The 17,705-nt window shown below is 50.1% G+C and overlaps 1 pseudogene; it reads left to right on the forward strand.

Annotated features, from left to right (window-relative positions):
• Window positions 1-12,602: 12,602 nt before the first annotated feature.
• On the forward strand, window positions 12,603-17,232 carry LOC125546646 (annotated as a pseudogene).
• Window positions 17,233-17,705: the final 473 nt, after the last annotated feature.

A 17,705-nucleotide genomic window follows, 5' to 3' on the forward strand; every position in this document is an offset into this window, starting at 1 on the left:
GCTCTCCTTTGCGAATAAGTTAGCCACCATACTTGCTAGCCGCTTGCTGCAGCTCCACATATATATTGCCTTACCCTTCCTATAAGCTTAAATAGTCTTGATCGCGAGGGTGCGAGATTGCGAGTCCCTGTGGCTCACAGATACTATAACTCCAGATGCAGGTCCAGGTGATTCCGCTCCAGGTGACGAGTACGAGCTCAAGTGGGAGTTCGACGAGGACTCTCAGCGATACTACGTGTCTTTTCCCGATGATCAGTAGTGGTGCCTAGTTGGGGTTTGATCGGGACCGTGTCGCATGTTGGGTTGTTTTCTATTTTGGCGCCGTAGTCGGGCCAGGAGTGTTTGGATGATGTATGTTATTTATGTACTCTGATGTGACGTGGCGAGTGTAAGCCAACTATGTTTTCCCCTTTCATTCTATATGTTACATGGGATGTTGTGATGATTGCCTAACTTGCGACATTGCTTTCAATGCGGTTATGTCTCTAAGTCGTGCCTCGACACGTGGGAGCTATAGCCGCATCGAGGGCGTTACAAGGGATTGGTAGATGTAGGATTTTGAGTTGAGCATCACATGGAAATTTTTCCTTAGTATTTCCTCGACCCCCTTTAACAGTACGGTGTTTCCTATGACTCAAGAAAGACAAAAACAAAACTATGAAAACAAAAGTCTTCAAGCTTCATATTCCTCGCATGAATATCAAGTCTTCACGGACACACCAATTTCTTCACTTTCAAAGTCTTCATGAAAATCTTCAGAAATACCAAAATCTTTAGTCGAAGATATTCATTTTTAGGGGTCGACTTTTCCTGTAAATATCAAACTCCTCATAGACTTATAGACGTGTGTACACTCACAAACGCATTAGTCCCTTAACCTATAAGTCTTCAATACACCAAAATCACTAAGGGGCACTAGATGCACTTACACAGGCGGCGAGGCATCTTGCAGCGCCCTTTTTCTTCTTTTTCTCTTCTGCCGGCCGCTGGCAACCGGACAAAACTCTTTTTTTGTTTGCAATCTTCCGTGGGGACGCGCCAGCGCATTCACTGGGTGTAGCCCCCGAGATTCGGGTCGACTGCTGAGCAGTCTGGCCGGATCTTCCGGCAATTATCTTGTCTTTTTCATTGCGGGGGCGCGTCAGCGCACCCGCTGGGTGTAGCCCCCGAGTTCTGGGCCGACTACTGAGCAATCGGGCCGGATCTCCCGGCAACTACTTTGTCTTCTTTTTTAAAGTTTGTGCTTTTTTGTTCTTCAACTGGCTGGGCAGGCGAACTCCGACACAGCAGTCGGACTCTTTGCAACCGGCCAGACAGTCAGCGGTCAGACGCACATCTGGCAGTTGGACGCATATTCCAGCCAGTTGCGTGGAGTCGAACGCACATCTCTCTCACTTTTTTTGTCTCTTTCTGTCTGTCTCCATGCGGGGAGCCGGACGTACTTTTTCCTTAGCTAGTTGGCTGGGCACACGACCCTTGATTTTTCTAGCCGGTTCGCACGCGAGCAGCCGGCCTCCACTTCTTTCTTTCTTTTTTAGCACCCGGCCTCTTTTTTTCTAGCAGTCGGCTTGCTACTTTGGCATCTGAGCAGTCGGCCCTTCTATTTTTTATTGTGTCCGACTCGTTCCTCTGACTTTTCTTTCTTCAAACGGCCGGACAGCCGCGGAGCAGGGCGCGGGCGGCGACCCAGAGCCGGACCTGGCCAGGCGCGGGGCCGGACGGGGTCGGGCGAGCCGGCGTCCGGGACGCCGAGGGTCGGCGGGCGACCCCGCCGGTGGATGGGACACGGGATGGCCGACTAACGGACGGAGACAGACCCGGCGAGGCGGACGGAGCGTGCGACCCGGCCGCGTGCGCGCAAAGGCGGCCAGGCAGAGCCGGACCACGGGAAGCCCAAGACAGAGGCGGAGTACGTCGGCCACGTGCGGACGCAAGGGCGGGCGCGGGAGGCGGCAGACGAGAAGCCGGCTCCGGTTGGGTTCGTGGAGGAGGCGGAGGGCCGTGGGAGGAAGCCGGCCTGCGCGGGGTTGGAGCAGCGCGCCGGGATGCGGGCGCGAGCCAATGTTGCCGGGTCGCGGTGCGTCGGACGGGTCGGTCGCGCGAAGCCGGCGAGCGAGCGCGGCTGAGTTGGAGGAGGGAAGCCGGACCCGGACCCGGCGCTGAGGCAGAGCCGGACCACGGGAAGCCCAAGACAGCGGGAGCAGTCGAACCCGGCGCCGCGGGCAGAGATGGCGCGTGAAGTAGCCGGGCAGCAGGCTTAGCCTGGCGAGGAGGAGGGCCTCGGGGAGGCTGGAGTAGCCGACCGAGTCACCGGGTTCGCGGGCGGAGCCGGGGATCGGGCGAGCCGGCGTCCGGGACGCGGAGGGAGCGGGGGATCCGGCCGGTGGATGGGGCCGAACCCAGCCAAGCCCGGGGCGGCGTCGGGGAGCCGACGCGAGGTCGGACGTGGCCTAGCTTGGGGAGGCGACCCGGAGCCGGCGCAGAGACCAGGCCGACTGCTGCAGTGGCTGGCGGGCTGGAGTGGAGCACTATGGTGGAGCGGGGTGTTGAAGATCGTGGGGGAGGAGGCATTGGCCATGGCACGGTTGCGCGCTGAAGGACGAAACATCAGCGGGGGCAGGGCGTGGCCCCAAGCGCGAGGGGCTCCTCCTCTGGTGGCGTTTGAGCGAGGATGCAGCGGGAGCAGCTACAACCGGACAGCAACGCCATGGATATTGGAAGCGTTTGGGCATTGTCTGACTAATGCATGGCTAGTATCTGACTATTATCTGGGTATGGCCATCGTCTGGGGCGCGTCTGACTTGAATCCAAGGGATTTTTGGGTAGTGTATGGGGTAGTCTGGGTAGTATTTTGCTAGTGTATTTGGCTAATGGTTTGACCATTGTTGACTCGCATCTAGCTAGCTTGCATAGATAGTATATGGAGGAGTGAACGCGCGTTCCGGTCGGAACAAGGCGCAGCGCCGAGGGGAGCATACGCGAGCGGCGCGTGGATGAACGCGGCCGACCGAAGCTAGGCCCGACGCGGCGCGCGCGCGGACGGACGACCAGCGTTGCGGTGGTGATGACGAAGAGGCCGACGGCGAGGACGCGCCACCCCTCGCGGCTGCTCTGGGGGCGGGTCGATGTCGAGCCCCCGAGCGCTACCGGAGAGACGGCGCGACGCCGCGGCCGAGGCGATGAAGAAAAAAGGGTCCCGCCCGGACTGCGAAACCAGCAGCAGCGCGGTAGCATAGTATCACCCCACGGTGAGCGCCAAATGTCGTGGTATTCTCACGGGGGGTGCAAGACGACATATGCCACAAGATGGCTTCGTGTGAGGGCAAGACTGCTGCCGGAATATCCAGGGACGGGTATGCGAGTAGCACGCGCTAGTTTACCCAGGTTCAGGGCTCTCCGGAGAGATAATACCCCTACTCCTGCATGTCTGGATGTATATCTGGGTTGTACATCGGGCAGTACAAAGTGCTCCTGGAGCTGTATCTAGAGTCAGTGCCATAGGCATCTGACTTGGTATATATACATATGAGCTAGTGGCTGCATGTGCCTGAGCATGCATGCGTGAGTGGCCTTGTAGCCGGCCAAGTGCATGTGGCATGGCTATGTGTGTGTGTGCGCGTGCTAGCTAGCCATCTTGCTATGCATGCGTGAATGTGTGAGTCCATCCCCTGATGGATGGATGGAGCTGGCTTATATAGTGTGGAGTGGGCATGGTAGTTTAGTATGTAAGCTAAGTGGTGGCGTGGGGGCAAGTGGGCATGGGGCACCATGCCCATGATGGTGTGTGATGCGACGTGCATGCCTCTTGTCCTTGGTGCACTTTATAAAATAGTGCCCAGGAACAGATACATTGTAGATGACGTTGCGGTATGGTCGTCTCGTCGGTGTTTTGTTGGTGTCGGCGGTTGACTTCGGGCAGCAGTCGGCAGCCGGCTGGATGGCGTAATCGGCAGCCATCTGGTTGACGCAGTCGGCAGCTGGCCGGGCAGAGCAGTCGGACGGGGAGCCGGCAGGAGCGTCCGGGCGGTCGGACTGAGAGGCTTTGCTAGCCCTGATGTCTTGATTTATTGTCTCGTTGTTTTCAGGGTATCCGTGTTCAATTACTCCAATAATCTTATAGCCCTGCTATGCTTAACTCTGATCTCATTAATTTATGTCCAGTGCTCTACGTACCTTGAACCAGTGGCGGAGCCAGAAAAAAAGTATCAAGAGGGCCAAGTGCCGCTAAAACAAGCCAGGGAGGGCCAGAGTATTGAAAAAATGGATTTTCAGCAGCAAAAAATTACTAATCATGCCACTGTTCATAGCAAATTAGTAGTAAAATTCTGATCTTAGGGGGTGAGGGAGTCCTGAATTAGGGGGTGTCCGGGTAGCCGGACTATACCTTCAGCCGAACTCCAGGACTATGAAGATACAAGATTGAAGACTCCATCCCGTGTCCGGATGGGACTTTCCTTGGCGTGGAAGGCAAGCTTGGCGATGCGGATATTCAAGATCTCCTACCATTGTAACCGACTTTGTGTAACCCTAACCCTCTCCGGTGTCTATATAAACCGGAGGGTTTTAGTCCATAGGACAACTTCATCATACAACAATCATACCTTAGGCTAGCTTTTAGGGTTTAGCCTCCTTGATCTCGTGGTAGATCTACTCTTGTACTACCCATATCATCAATATTAATCGAGGATCAGCGGTTAGACACTGCCTCAGGGGCTGCGATCTCAGAGGCGATCGAGCCGAACTCCAGCCCCGCACTCCGCATGGCCCGTGACTCCGAAGAGCCGGATTCCTCTTCGAACTCCGTGCCCCCCGCGCCCCCGCCGATCGAATCTGATTGGGCGCCGATAATGGAGTTCACCGTCGCGGACATCTTTCAGCACTCGCCCTTCGGCGACATTCTGAATTCTCTAAAGTCTCTCTCTTTATCAGGAGAGCCCTGGCCGGACTACGGTCAGCAAGGTTGGGATACGAACGATGAAGAAATTCAAAACCCACCCACCACCCACTTCGTAGCCACTGTCGATGACTTAACTGACATGCTCGACTTCGACTCCGAAGACATCGACGGTATGGAAGACGATGCAGGAGACAACCCAGAACCAACGCCTATAGGGCATTGGACAGCCACCTCATCTCATGATGTGTACATGGTGGATACCCCTAAAGGAAGCAACAACGAGGAAAACGGGGAGGGGGATCGATCTCTCGAAAAATAATCAAAGCGTCGGCGTAACCGCCGACCTAAGCCCCGCCTCGATAAAGACCCAGCCATAGAGCAGGATGAGCCGGTAGACGACGAGCATGCCTTAGAGCAACCGTCCCAACAAGACAACCCCGATAGAGAAACCGAACATTCCTCCCCCGACGAAAATGGCATTCCGGACGACCCTACGCCGGACAAGCCCATGAAGCAGAAGAACCTCCACAAACGGCTCGTTGCAACCGCACGCAGCCTGAAAAAGCAGAAGCGGAAGCTAAAGACTGCGGAGGATGCACTCAGGATCAGATGGAGTAAAGTAATCAATACCGCAGACAAATACGGCGGCAGTCGCCGCACTAAAAGCTATCCGAGGAGAAAACTACTGCCTGAATTCGACGAGGAGGCCTTAGAGCCCTCGCATTCAAAAAGTAAGAAAGCCACACGGTCGGATAGACGACCCCAGGGCCAGCTTAAAGCGGCAAGCAGCGCCGCACTTAAGCCGGTATGCGACCCACTTAAGGATTCGCATCATGGCCCAGCCAGGTCCATTTACGGGCCAAGAAAGCAAGCTCTCGTAAGCAATGCAATAAAGCCATTATCATAATACGGCACACCCAAATACAGGGGTGCCGCACACCCCCTATGTTTCACCGATGAGGTCCTGGATTATGAATTTCCAGCGGGATTCAAATCCGTAAACATAGAGGCATATGATGGAACAACAGACCCTGGAGTCTAGATCGAGGATTATATCCTCCACATACATATGGCTCGAGGAGATGACCTCCACGCCATAAAATACTTACCCCTCAAGCTTAAAGGGCCAGCCCGGCATTGGCTTAAAAGCCTTCCTGAAAACACAATCGGAAGTTGGGAAGAGCTCGAGGACGCTTTTCGAGCAAATTTTCAAGGGACCTATGTCCGCCCTCCGGATGCAGACGATCTTAGTCACATAACTCAACAGCCCGGAGAGTCAGCTCGGCAATTCTGGAATAGATTTCTTACTAAAAAGAATCAGATAGTCGACTGTCCGGACGCTGAAGCCTTAGCAGCTTTCAGACATAATGTCCGAGACGAATGGCTCGCCAGACACCTCGGCCAAGAAAAGCCAAGAACAATGGCCGCACTAACAAGCATCATGACCCGCTTTTGCTCAGGAGAGGATAGCTGGTTGGCAAGATGCAGCACCAGCGACCCAAGTACATCCGAAACTAGGGATGAAAACGGGAAACAGCGACGCAATAAGGACCGTCGCCGGACTAAGGAAAAAAGTCCGAAGAGCACGACAGTCAATGCCGGATTCAAAAGCTCACGACCGAATCAGAAAAAGACGCCCCTCCAAGATAACAGGGACGACCTATCCAACCTAAACAAAATCCTGGATAGGATATGTCAAATACACAGTACTCCCGGAAAGCCTGCTAACCATACCCACAGAGATTGTTGGGTTTTCAAACAATCCAGCAGACTCAACGCCGAACACAAGGGGCTCGACACACCAAGCGAAGACGAGGACGAACCCCAAAAGCAGAGCACCGGGAAACAAAAGAATTTCCCACAAGAAGTAAAAACAGTAAACTTACTCCACATAACAAAACGCGCGGCGCCCATAAAGGTACGCGCCCCACGGTCTATTCCAAAGGAATCCTGCCACTGGTTGTCAAAACCAATCATCTTCGATCATCTGGATTATTCTAGAAGTATCAGGAACCTAGGCTGGACTGCCCTGGTACTCGATCCAATAATTGGCAGACTCCAGTTTTCAAACGTCCTTATGGACGGTGGCAGCGGACTCAACCTGATATATCAGGACTCAATCCTCCACATGGGGATCGACCCAAAAAGAATTCGCCACAGCAAAACCTCCTTTCAAGGAGTAACGCCAGGTCCGGACACCCATTGCATGGGTTTTGTCCGGCTCGAGGTTATTTTCGGCTCTGCCGATAACTTCCGTCGTGAAAAGCTGACTTTCCACATCGTCCCATTCTCAAGTCGCTATCAAGCACTGCTGGGACGTGAAGCTTTCGCCCGCTTTAACGCAATACCGCATTATGCATCTCTCACACTTAAGATGCCCGGTCCACGCGGCATCATCTCCTTAACGGGGAAGCAGTAAGGGTGCCTCCCCCAAGCGGAGGACTGTGCGGCCGCTTTAACAGCCCCACAATACAATGGTTTCACCAGTCAGAACATCGGAACAGGTCATTAAGACCACGGACACGGATAGACGAGTTCGGCACAAAAGTATCATTGATAAAGGCTTAGTGGCCATATACCCCTACACTAGGGGCTTCACACATATAAAATAAGAGACAATAAAGCTCAATTTACCATATTTTACTTTACACTTTGTTTATTTCATATAACTTTTCGGCACGCCCCTTTTTCAACTTAGTTGCTCTCTTTTTTACAGATGAACGTCGTGCTGCGCCCGTCCAGGATACGGCACAACGGAGACACAGGCGCAGACATGCATTAGGGACCCGTTCCAAGGATTCTTTTCAGATTAAGACCCTGCGTAAACCTTTTTTTACTGTCTCTTGTTGATACACATCCCCTGGTTCTATGACCAAGGAGGAGGCTGGCGTCTTGGCATGTGGCCACGTCAGAATTCTTGCGTGTACCTGGACACTAGGGGCTTATACCTTAGAGCGTTACTTAGCCCGCTCTCATAAAGATCGAATACCTTAGGGAGTGTTCGGCGTCGCGAGTTTGGCCTTATATGCATCAGCTCCGAGTCATGATTTTGGTCAAATGTTGGGTTGCCCGGCTCCTGTGTTCGGCCGCCTTACGTTTCGCTCTATCGGCTAAGGCGGCACCAGGAGAACTACTGCGATTGTGCCCTGGTTCGGCCAGGCGAGCACCTCAGTAGAGAAAGCCGAAAACCGACTGTCATGATATGGCGTGAGACTGGTCAACCACTCGATGACTCTCCGGAATCTATAGGATTCCCCCGCATTAACGAAGGGCCGTTTCCCGGCCAGGCACATACGCGCCCCGAATTCGGGCGAGCGCAGTCGCCACCAGGGGCTACCTAAATAGTCCCATTGTCAAGCTCCTATGGCTAAGTGAAAGTGTTAAAGCATTATAGTCCGGTTGCCTAGCTCGCTGCGCTATCACCTCCTTTGTAGGACCAAGAGGTTGGATTAAGTGTGAAAATGCGCCTTCTGCGAGCACCCCCGCACTATGTGCGTGGGGGCTGAAGCCAACGACTGCCATCTTTCAGATTTTGTATGTATATCTTAAAACGGCCGCACAGGAGGTGTTCCACATACTTGCAGGCACAAGTATAAAAGGCTACTACAATTCATCAAAATATTGCTTCATAATTACATATGCTATCAGAACATAGCATCCTTCGAGCACTGCGTCTCTATTACACGAGCGCCTTCAAGGACTTCCTGAAAATAGTGCTCGGAGGGTACTCGGCTTTGGTCCGAATCTCGGGATGCAACAACGGTGGTCTCCATCCCTGCCCAGTATGTCTTGACACGGGCAAGAGCCATCCGTGCGCCCTCTATGCATGCTGACCTCTTCATCGCATCGATACGTGGCACCGCGCCAAGGAATTGCTGCACCAAGCCGAAATAACTCTTTGGCTCCGATCTCCCCGGCCACAGATGACCCAAGACGTACTTCATGGAGAGTCCGGACAATCTATTCAGTTCGGCCCATTGAGCCAGACGATCGTCCACTGCCAGTGGACGCTCTGGATTGTGGAACTGCGACCAGAAAAGCCTTTCCACTTCGTGATCCTCTTGATCTCGAAAGTGTTCGGTCGCATCAGCAGCACTCGCTGCCAAATCCAGATAGGTGTCCTTTTCACTCCACATCCGGTCCAACGGAGCAAACTTCGGATCGCCAAACTTCCTCCGCAGCATAAAGGGCTTTCCAGCCGCAATCTATCTGGCCTGACGCAGCTCCTCCTTCACAGCTCTCATCGCAGAGCGAGCGTCCTTGGCATCAACAACGGCCTTCTCTAAGTCTGTTTGTCTCGCCCGGTCTTCTTTCTCAAGAGACTTGCAACGGTCAGCAGCGCTTTTTAACTTCACGGCCATCTCGGCCATCTCCTTGCTTCGGCAGTGAGCAGCCTGTTCGGCTCTCAGCTCTTCAAGTGCCTTCTCGGCAGCCGCATCACTTGTCCTGGCTTGTTCCTTAGCTCGGGCAAGTTCTGCCCGGAGACTCTCCACGACGGCCGCACCATCTGCGTCAAGCACACACATTGTAAGATACTGGCATAAAAGCTCCTCTTACCAGATGCCGCCCGAGGAATTGCATACCTTGAGCATCATCAAGTCGCTCGTTGACGAGCGCGATGTCGGCATCTACCACGTCAAGTTGCCGCTTTATCTCGGCAAAATCATAAGTTCGTCTCGATTCCGGACACTTCGCCACCTATATACAAAGGCGAAAATTAGACCTGGGATTATGATCCTCTGCGCGCCGTCAATTTTGACAACGCACACAGTCTCAGGGGCTACTATCTACACAGGACGCATCTTGTTTATGCGCAACTGACAAAGAAGTACATTATCAAACGTACCTCAAAACCCGTCAGCAAACTTCTGACGGCCTCGTGCAATCCGCTTTCCGCGGACGAAATCCTTCCAATCACCGTACCCATCAATGCACGGTGCTCCTCTGAGATAGAAGCTCGCCCCAGCAGAATCACCAGCTCCTCCGACCACGCACCAGATGGTGCTGGACTCGTCCTATGACCTCCATCAAAGACAGGACGCGGAGAACCTTGGGGGGGCCATATGGCTACCTTCCACCCCTGCCGGATTCGGAGAAATCCTCCGCGACGACACCTCAGGGTCGCCCGCCTCGCTAGGCGGTACGGCAGGGGGAGGCGTTCCACTCTCCATCATCTCCGAAAGAAGATCCCCCGAAGACAAGCTCTGCTGAGAAGGGTTGAGGTCTGAGCTGCAAGGTAAAATTTCGGTTAATCTTCTCAGATAAAAAGTAAGGATTTATCTCATCCCTCTAAAGGAAAATCTTTCTCTACTTACGGCTCGCTGGAGGGCTGATCCCTTTGGGGGCACAGTTCGGCCGAGGATCTCCCCGGCGCCGGACCCTCTGACGAGGACTTCTTCCCCCGCTTTGAGGCCATGGTCTCCGGGTCGTCAGAGGCGGCCCTCTTCTTCCCCCTAGGAGAGGAATTGTCGGTTCCTCCCTTCGGAGCAGCCTCCTTCGAGGAGGCCATAGTTTCCTTGTCCTCCCCCTCACTTCCCTCCAAAGGCACGATCTTCAACATCCTGACTAGCACGGGATCCGGCCTGGTCTCAGGAAGGAGAGCCGGACACCTGATCAGCTTCGCCTTCGCTACCCACTCCTGTTTAAAAGGACAGCTCTTTTAGGGGCGAGTTTATGACAATTTTACGGATAGCGAGTCCGGGCACAAAGTTACTTACTTGAGTATCCGGGCGATTGCAGCTTAAACCTGCATCCTCGGTCAAATCCGGACACATTGCTTGTGATCCAAAGAACATCTTATACATCTCCACGGGCGTTGCGCCCATAAAATGCTGGAGAGCTCGTGGTCCCTCCTGATTAAACTCCCACAGACGAAGGGAGCGACGTTTGCCGGGCAATGTTCGGCGAATCAGCATGACCTGCGTCACCTTGACCAGGTTGAGGTCTCTTTCTAAGAGATCCCTAATGCGGCCCTGCAACAAGGGCACATCTTTGGATAACCCCCAATCTAATCCTTTGTTGACCCATGACGCTAGCCGTGGTGGGGGACCCGAGCGAAAGGCAGGAGGCGCCACCCACTTGGCACTCCTGGGAGCGGTGATATAGAACCACTCTCGTTGCCACAAGCCGAGCTCCTCTTGAAAGGAGCCCTCGGGCCATGGAGCATCGGCATTCTTACTTATGACATCACCTCCGCACTCTGCGTGCCGTCCCTCGATCATCTTTGGCTCCACTCCAAAAGTCTTGAGCCATAATCCGAAGTGAGGAGTAACACGGAGGAACGCTTCGCACACAACAATGAATGAGGAAATGTGGAGGATGGACTCCGGAGCTAGGTCGTGAAATTCCAGCCCATAATAGAACATCAACCCCCTCACGAAGGGATCCATCGGGAAGCCTAAACCCTGAAGGAAGTGAGACATGAACACTACGCTCTCACCAGGCTGGGGACTGGGAATAGCCTGCCTTTGAGCAGGCAACCTATGCGAAATTTCGGCAGTCAAAAACTTAGCCTCTCTCAACCTTAGCATGTCCTCCTCTGTGATGGAGGAGGGCATCCATCAGCCTCGAAGGTCGGAACCGGACATTGTCGAAGGTCTGAAGCGCCTGGAATCTGGAGCCTAGGGTGTTGGAACTCGAGGCGACAAGCGAACTTGTTTTGAGATTGGAGAAAAGGAGTAAGGCCTTGGTCTCTTTATAAGAGGTTGAATACCAGGAGCCCTCCCCGTAACCGTTTGGGACTCACCTTTAATCGAGAAAACATGCTAACGAGCACGATTGGGTTACCCACGTCCGTATTGATGAGAATCCCGTAAATAAAGGGGACACGATCTCTGCTTTGACAAGACGTGCCAAGGAAATCGCCTCGCAAAACACGCTGAGGTGGAAAAGTAAAAACGATTCGAATAAAGGCTAGGCCGTAGTGTGATGTCACGCTGCGGAATACGTCAGCAGATTAGATTTGTGTTAATATTATTCTCTCTATGGCAATACGTGGAAGCTTATTTTGCAGAGCCGGACACTACTCTTGGTGTTTACAAACTTTTATGAAGAATTTGGAGGAGGAACCCGCCTTGCAATGCCGAAGACAATCTACGTGCCGGACTCGTCGTCATTGAAGCCTGGTTCAGGGGCTACTGAGGGAGCCCTGGATTAGAGGGTGTCTGGGTAGCCGGACTATACCTTCAGCCGAACTGCAGGACTATGAAGATACAAGATTGAAGACTCCATCCCGTGTCCGGATGGGACTTTCCTTGGCGTGGAAGGCAAGCTTGGCGATGCGGATATTCAAGATCTCCTACCATTATAACCGACTTTGTGTAACCCTAACCCTCTCCGGTGTCTATATAAACCGGAGGGTTTTAGTCCGTAGGACAACTTCATCATACAACAATCATATCTTAGGCTAGCTTTTAGGGTTTAGCCTCCTTGATCTCGTGGTAGATCTACTCTTGTACTACCCATATCATCAATATTAATCAAGCAGGACATAGGGTTTTACCTCCATCAAGAGGGCCCGAACCTGGGTAAAACATTGTGTCCCTTGTCTCCTGTTACCATCCGGCCTAGACGCACAGTTCGGGACGCCCTACCCAAGATCCGCCGGTTTTGACACCGACAGAGGGGCCAGGGCCCCTGCTGGTCCCCCTGTCTCCGCCATTGCCTTGAACCTTAGGATTACCATACTTGCACACTGCATTGCTCGATGGAGGATCTCCCGGAGGAACTGTTTGCAGAGTTCCTCAAAAGGATCATCATGGCAGGTGATCTGAATTCTCTTTCCCTTGTGTCGAAGCGGCTCTACAGGATTGAGGAAGATCAGAGGGGTGCTATCCATGTTGGATGTGGCCTTTGCCCTGCTACAGAAGCCTTGACATCGTGTGCACCCGATTCCCTAATCTACTACCACTATAAAAAGAAGAGAGGGGCAGATCCAAATAAGGACGACCATCTATCTATCAGATCCAAGGGACTAAAATGTCCAGATGTTTAACGCAACAAGCCACTAATCAACCCATCGACAACTAATCCCCGCACCTCTACGTCCTCATACAACACAATCGCCCGCACTACCTCTTCTCCGCCTCACCTCTGCGTCCACAATTCGCCCCAACTGCTAGGCCGTCTGTACTCCCCAAGATCGCTGCAGTATGCTGCGCCGCCGCCGTCGCCGCACTCACTGCCTCATCTCGCTGGGGCCACCGACCGCTCCACCGCCGGCCTGACCCTAGGCGAGGGCGTTCTTCGGCCGGCGACGCGGCGAGGCGCGCAGGACCTGCCGCCACCGCCGTCGCTGGTGGCCCTCTACGCGCGAGCCGCCGGCACTGCACTACCACGCGCCTCCGCTGCCCTACGCACGGCACCTGCCCCAACCCAACTCTCGACGCGAAGCCTCGGCTGCCAAGGGTGCTACTGTCGGGCATGTGCCGCCGGAAACGAATGCCCACGTAGGTCAGGAGGTGCCGTCGCTGGGGACGTGGACCCATGCAAGAGCGGCCGCCGATTCACGTCCTTGGTCGATCCTTGTGCATCGGAGGTTGCACTCATCTCTGAGAAAATCTGCCTTTGTGCTTGTTTCTTGGGCATTCGTTCTCTGTACGGCCCTTCGCAAATTAATCTCCAGTTGACGTGTACAACTCCATAACGCACTACAGGTACAGGTATTCCTTGTAAGATGCTTTCACCTATTCCCTAATGTACGTGCAACCTGGCATCCATTGCCAATTTGGCTTACGTAAATTCGGTGGCACAATAAGCAATCTTAAATTGTAATTGGTATTGTTCTTAAGCATGGCCCAAAATGATGTGTATCAATTGCATATTTTTGTGAAGCTACTGAATTTGACCTGTACTAAATTTCCGTTGTTTTTTTCTTCTAAAAATACGGTTCTCCTTCAAACTCAATTTTGTTCCTTCTACTGAATGTGCTTCTGAAAGAGGATATCAACAGAGCAACCGGGAGGAGGAGGAGAGAGCAGCCAGAGATAAGTTCAGAACAACACACATGCTTCAGATTAACTCCTATTCCTGAACCAATATGTTTTTTTACTATTCACCGATATGCATGATTGAATTAGATAAAACAAGTAGGAGTGTATATTTATTTTCATTTAGGACTTTTACATACCTCCTAGCCAAGCATCCGTACCAGCACTGGGTTCGAGAAGTAATTGTGCAAGACACTAAAATTGATTTTGATGCAAGTATATATATGGTCATTTTTTTGTTATTTGCTAGACGAATGGGTAACATAAATATTTTCTATCCCAACTTCAACGTCATTAATAAAATTTCAATTTAAACAACAGGGATTTTCTCATATGTATAGTTCATGTATTCTTCTAGAGGCATTTTATAAAATAAGTTTCCATGTGAAACTTTTATCCTTCTGAAGGCATTTTAGAAAACAAGTTCCCATGCCATCCATTAGAAGGCGTTTGCTTACATAAGAAGAGGAAACTTTTATCCTTCTGAATGCATTTTAGAAAACAAGTTTCCATGCCATCCATTAGAAGGCGTTTGCTTACATAAGAAGAACGATAGCAGCATTAGCATATTTGTACTACTTTTTATAAAAAAATAAGACAGTCTGAACAAATGTCTAAATATATGCCATCTAATTGTATGATTTTGGCATGTAAATACATTTTCCATATGTCTGACTATATTGTGTTTCCCGTGCAAATATGCAGAAGGTTGACCTCACTTTTGGGGACTGAGTTTTGTAATGATATGTTATCTTCACCCCATATCTTACTATGTATACAATGCTGCAATATGTATAGACTTGTCACCACTTTTACTGGACTGATATATCATATTGTATGTAGAATCTTACAATACATATGTACTTGCAAGCTTGCAACAACTACTAACTAGGGTTTTTTCTTCACCTACAAGAATGTATGGAATCTTCCTCTATATTTTCATGTTGGTACCTGATTTAAAGGTCTATACTGTTGGGCTGTTCAAGCTACCACTGGAAGGCCTTACGGTGCATCAGGGGCATCTAATAAAGTTTTTAAGTTTGTCCCTACTATTATTATATCCAGACAAGATATTTGCTTGCAGGACCACCAAAGCTGAACCTTCTGGGTAATTTGCATTGAGCAGTCCAACGAGTAGCAGGATAATCAGCGGCTCGGTGCCCACAAGTATCCCAGATTTGCATTGAAGTGAGACAAGGTTTATTCATGTTTTTATATTTTGTTTCTCTTGACTGGTATGCTTGATTGATTTTCTCCTTCATGCTGTTAGTTTGATGAAAAGAATCCGGAGAAGGGAAGGAAACAGAGAGAGGAAGCATAATATTGGGAGTAAGGGAGATGCTGACAGGTACTTTCCATCTTCCATTCATTTCTCTTGACTGTTAGTTGCGATGATAATCATGTATTTGTCGTTAATGAGAAGATGTGAAGAGTAGTACAAAGTATGTCTTGTTATATAGAAGATGTGAAGAGTTAGAGCATCAAACAATAGAATAGAGTCACGCATGGAATTGCAAGCCAATCATATAGGCATAGACCTGTTTCAAGTTTTTTGATATATATTGAAAATTATGTAAGTCATTTGAAATATTAATATAAAGAGTTTCTTATTGATGTTTGTTGTTTTGTGAGTGTATTCCCGTAAAGAAAAATCTGTTTTAATATGTTTGAATGGTATCATCTTCGAATAAGATCTCTATAAGTCTATAGTAGCAGAAGTTCTTATTTTCCTAAAATCTGGAAATTATACAATTAACTGTATAAATTGTAAAACTGCTGTGCAAGGAGTACTTCTGTGATTTCGCTTAGCTCGGATAAAATTGTGTACAAAGATTATAAGTTTCTTGCATTTGAAATAGTATGTTTTTGCAGTATTTGCGTTGATCAATATGTGGCTTGCATGTAGATGATAATTGGAATTTTGTTTGCTTTTTATTTCTGGGGTGAAGCAGCAATTTCAAATAAAAGATATATATATATATATATATATGTTAGTTATGTTCTTAAAATCATTTGTTCAGATTTGTACCTGCATGCAAATTGAATAATGATCAATTTTACTTAGATACGTGCATTTGCACGCACACGATTACTAGTTTGTGTAAAGTGGAAATCGACTACTCCGGTTGGACGGCAGGCCATGGCAATCAGTTGGACAACCAAGGCCTCTCTGTGTTATCATCTCACTGCCCCTCTCTGGCTAGTCTCGGTTTAAGCTTTTGCTCATACATCGATGACTCCGGTCTTGGTTATCTAGCCTATTCCAAGAAACTAGCGTCCCTCAGGTTGACGTCCACACCAAACATAACTTCAAGAGGGCTTCTCACTGTGTCTGTTCATTGCCAGAGTCTTTCTGCTCTTCACATTATTGACTGCAACAAAGTAGGTAGCAAAGATTGGTTGGAGTACCTTGGCTCTGTAGGATCATTGGAGGAGCTTGTAGTAAAGAATTGCGAGGGCATCAGCCAGGATGACCTCCTGAAGTTTGGCTCGGGATGGATAAATCTACAGAAGTTTGTGTTTGAAATCAAGAAAAGATTCTTTCGTAATAGGTGGGCTGGTCCTAATGGGGGCTATGATCCCTCATACGACCCTCATAGCCTGAACATGTATGATTCCAGTTGTGAGAACATGAAGGACTTGAAGTTGGGATCTATTGAAATTGCGACAGGAAAAGGACTTCGTTTTCTCCTTGGGAGGTGCAAAGCACTGGAGAAGCTTTGCTTGGAGTATGTTCGGGGTCTAAATGACAACGATATGATTGCATTATCCCAGAGCTGCAACAACCTTAAAAGCATCTCACTTTCGCTGGATCCTTAGTATTATCCCGATGATTTCAGGACGGCATTTACTGATAACAGCCTTAAGGCTCTAGCTCTTAGCTGCCCTATGCTTGAGACTGTTGAGCTCACATTTGCAGATTGTTCTCCCATGTACCAGTCAGAAATAGGCTTCACACGGAAGGGCCTAGTGGCTCTCATTCAGTCTTGTCCGATTCGTGTGCTCGTGCTAAGGGGTGCTAACTTCTTTAATGACAAGGGAATGAAGGCCCTCTCTTCTGCTCCATTACTGGAGACTCTCGAGCTTGTGGATTGCGAGGCTATAACTAATTCTGGGCTGGGTTTCATTGTGCATGCCCCATGCTTGATTAATCTCACGCTCCGGCTCTGTGAAGGTGTGACTGATGTTGGAGTATCGAAGCTGGCACATTCACAGAAGTTAGAGTCTCTGATCATTGAACGCTGTTGCTGCGTCTCTGAGCAGGCAGTGTGTGGGGCTGCTAGATCAGTTCAATACTCCGAGTCTGTACCCCTCAGCGATCTAGAAAAATTGTTCATGGGTTCTTAGCAAGGAAAAAAATAGCGCGCTATTTGAAATAGCTCAGCCTTCAAAAAAACGCTATAAACGAAATAGTGTGCTAATAGCGTGCTATTTTGCAAAATACGTTTCACAAAACATTATTCAGATTTCAGCATATAGCATACAAATGACAGATATATCAACACAAATGACAGATTTCAGCAGCTAAAACCAAGGCTAAAACATTGTTCAGATAACAAAGCATGGTCCAGATATAGGCATATAGCACTGTTCAGAGTTCATACATTCAGATTTTAGACAAACAAAGTAGACAGATAAATTAAACAGCCAACAAGCAAGGTCCAGAATAGCAGAAATAAGGACTTAGGACTTTAGGAGCCAGCCAACAACGATGCAGAAGCTCAATCAGAATCAGATGAACTTGCTGCCATGGCATCATCATCCGAATCAGAAGAAGAACCCACAGATTGCAGCTCATCATCACGAAAAACTGGGAGCAA

The sequence above is a fragment of the Triticum urartu genome, chromosome 3, assembly GCF_003073215.2.
Source record: "Triticum urartu cultivar G1812 chromosome 3, Tu2.1, whole genome shotgun sequence".
Taxonomy (NCBI): domain Eukaryota; kingdom Viridiplantae; phylum Streptophyta; class Magnoliopsida; order Poales; family Poaceae; genus Triticum; species Triticum urartu.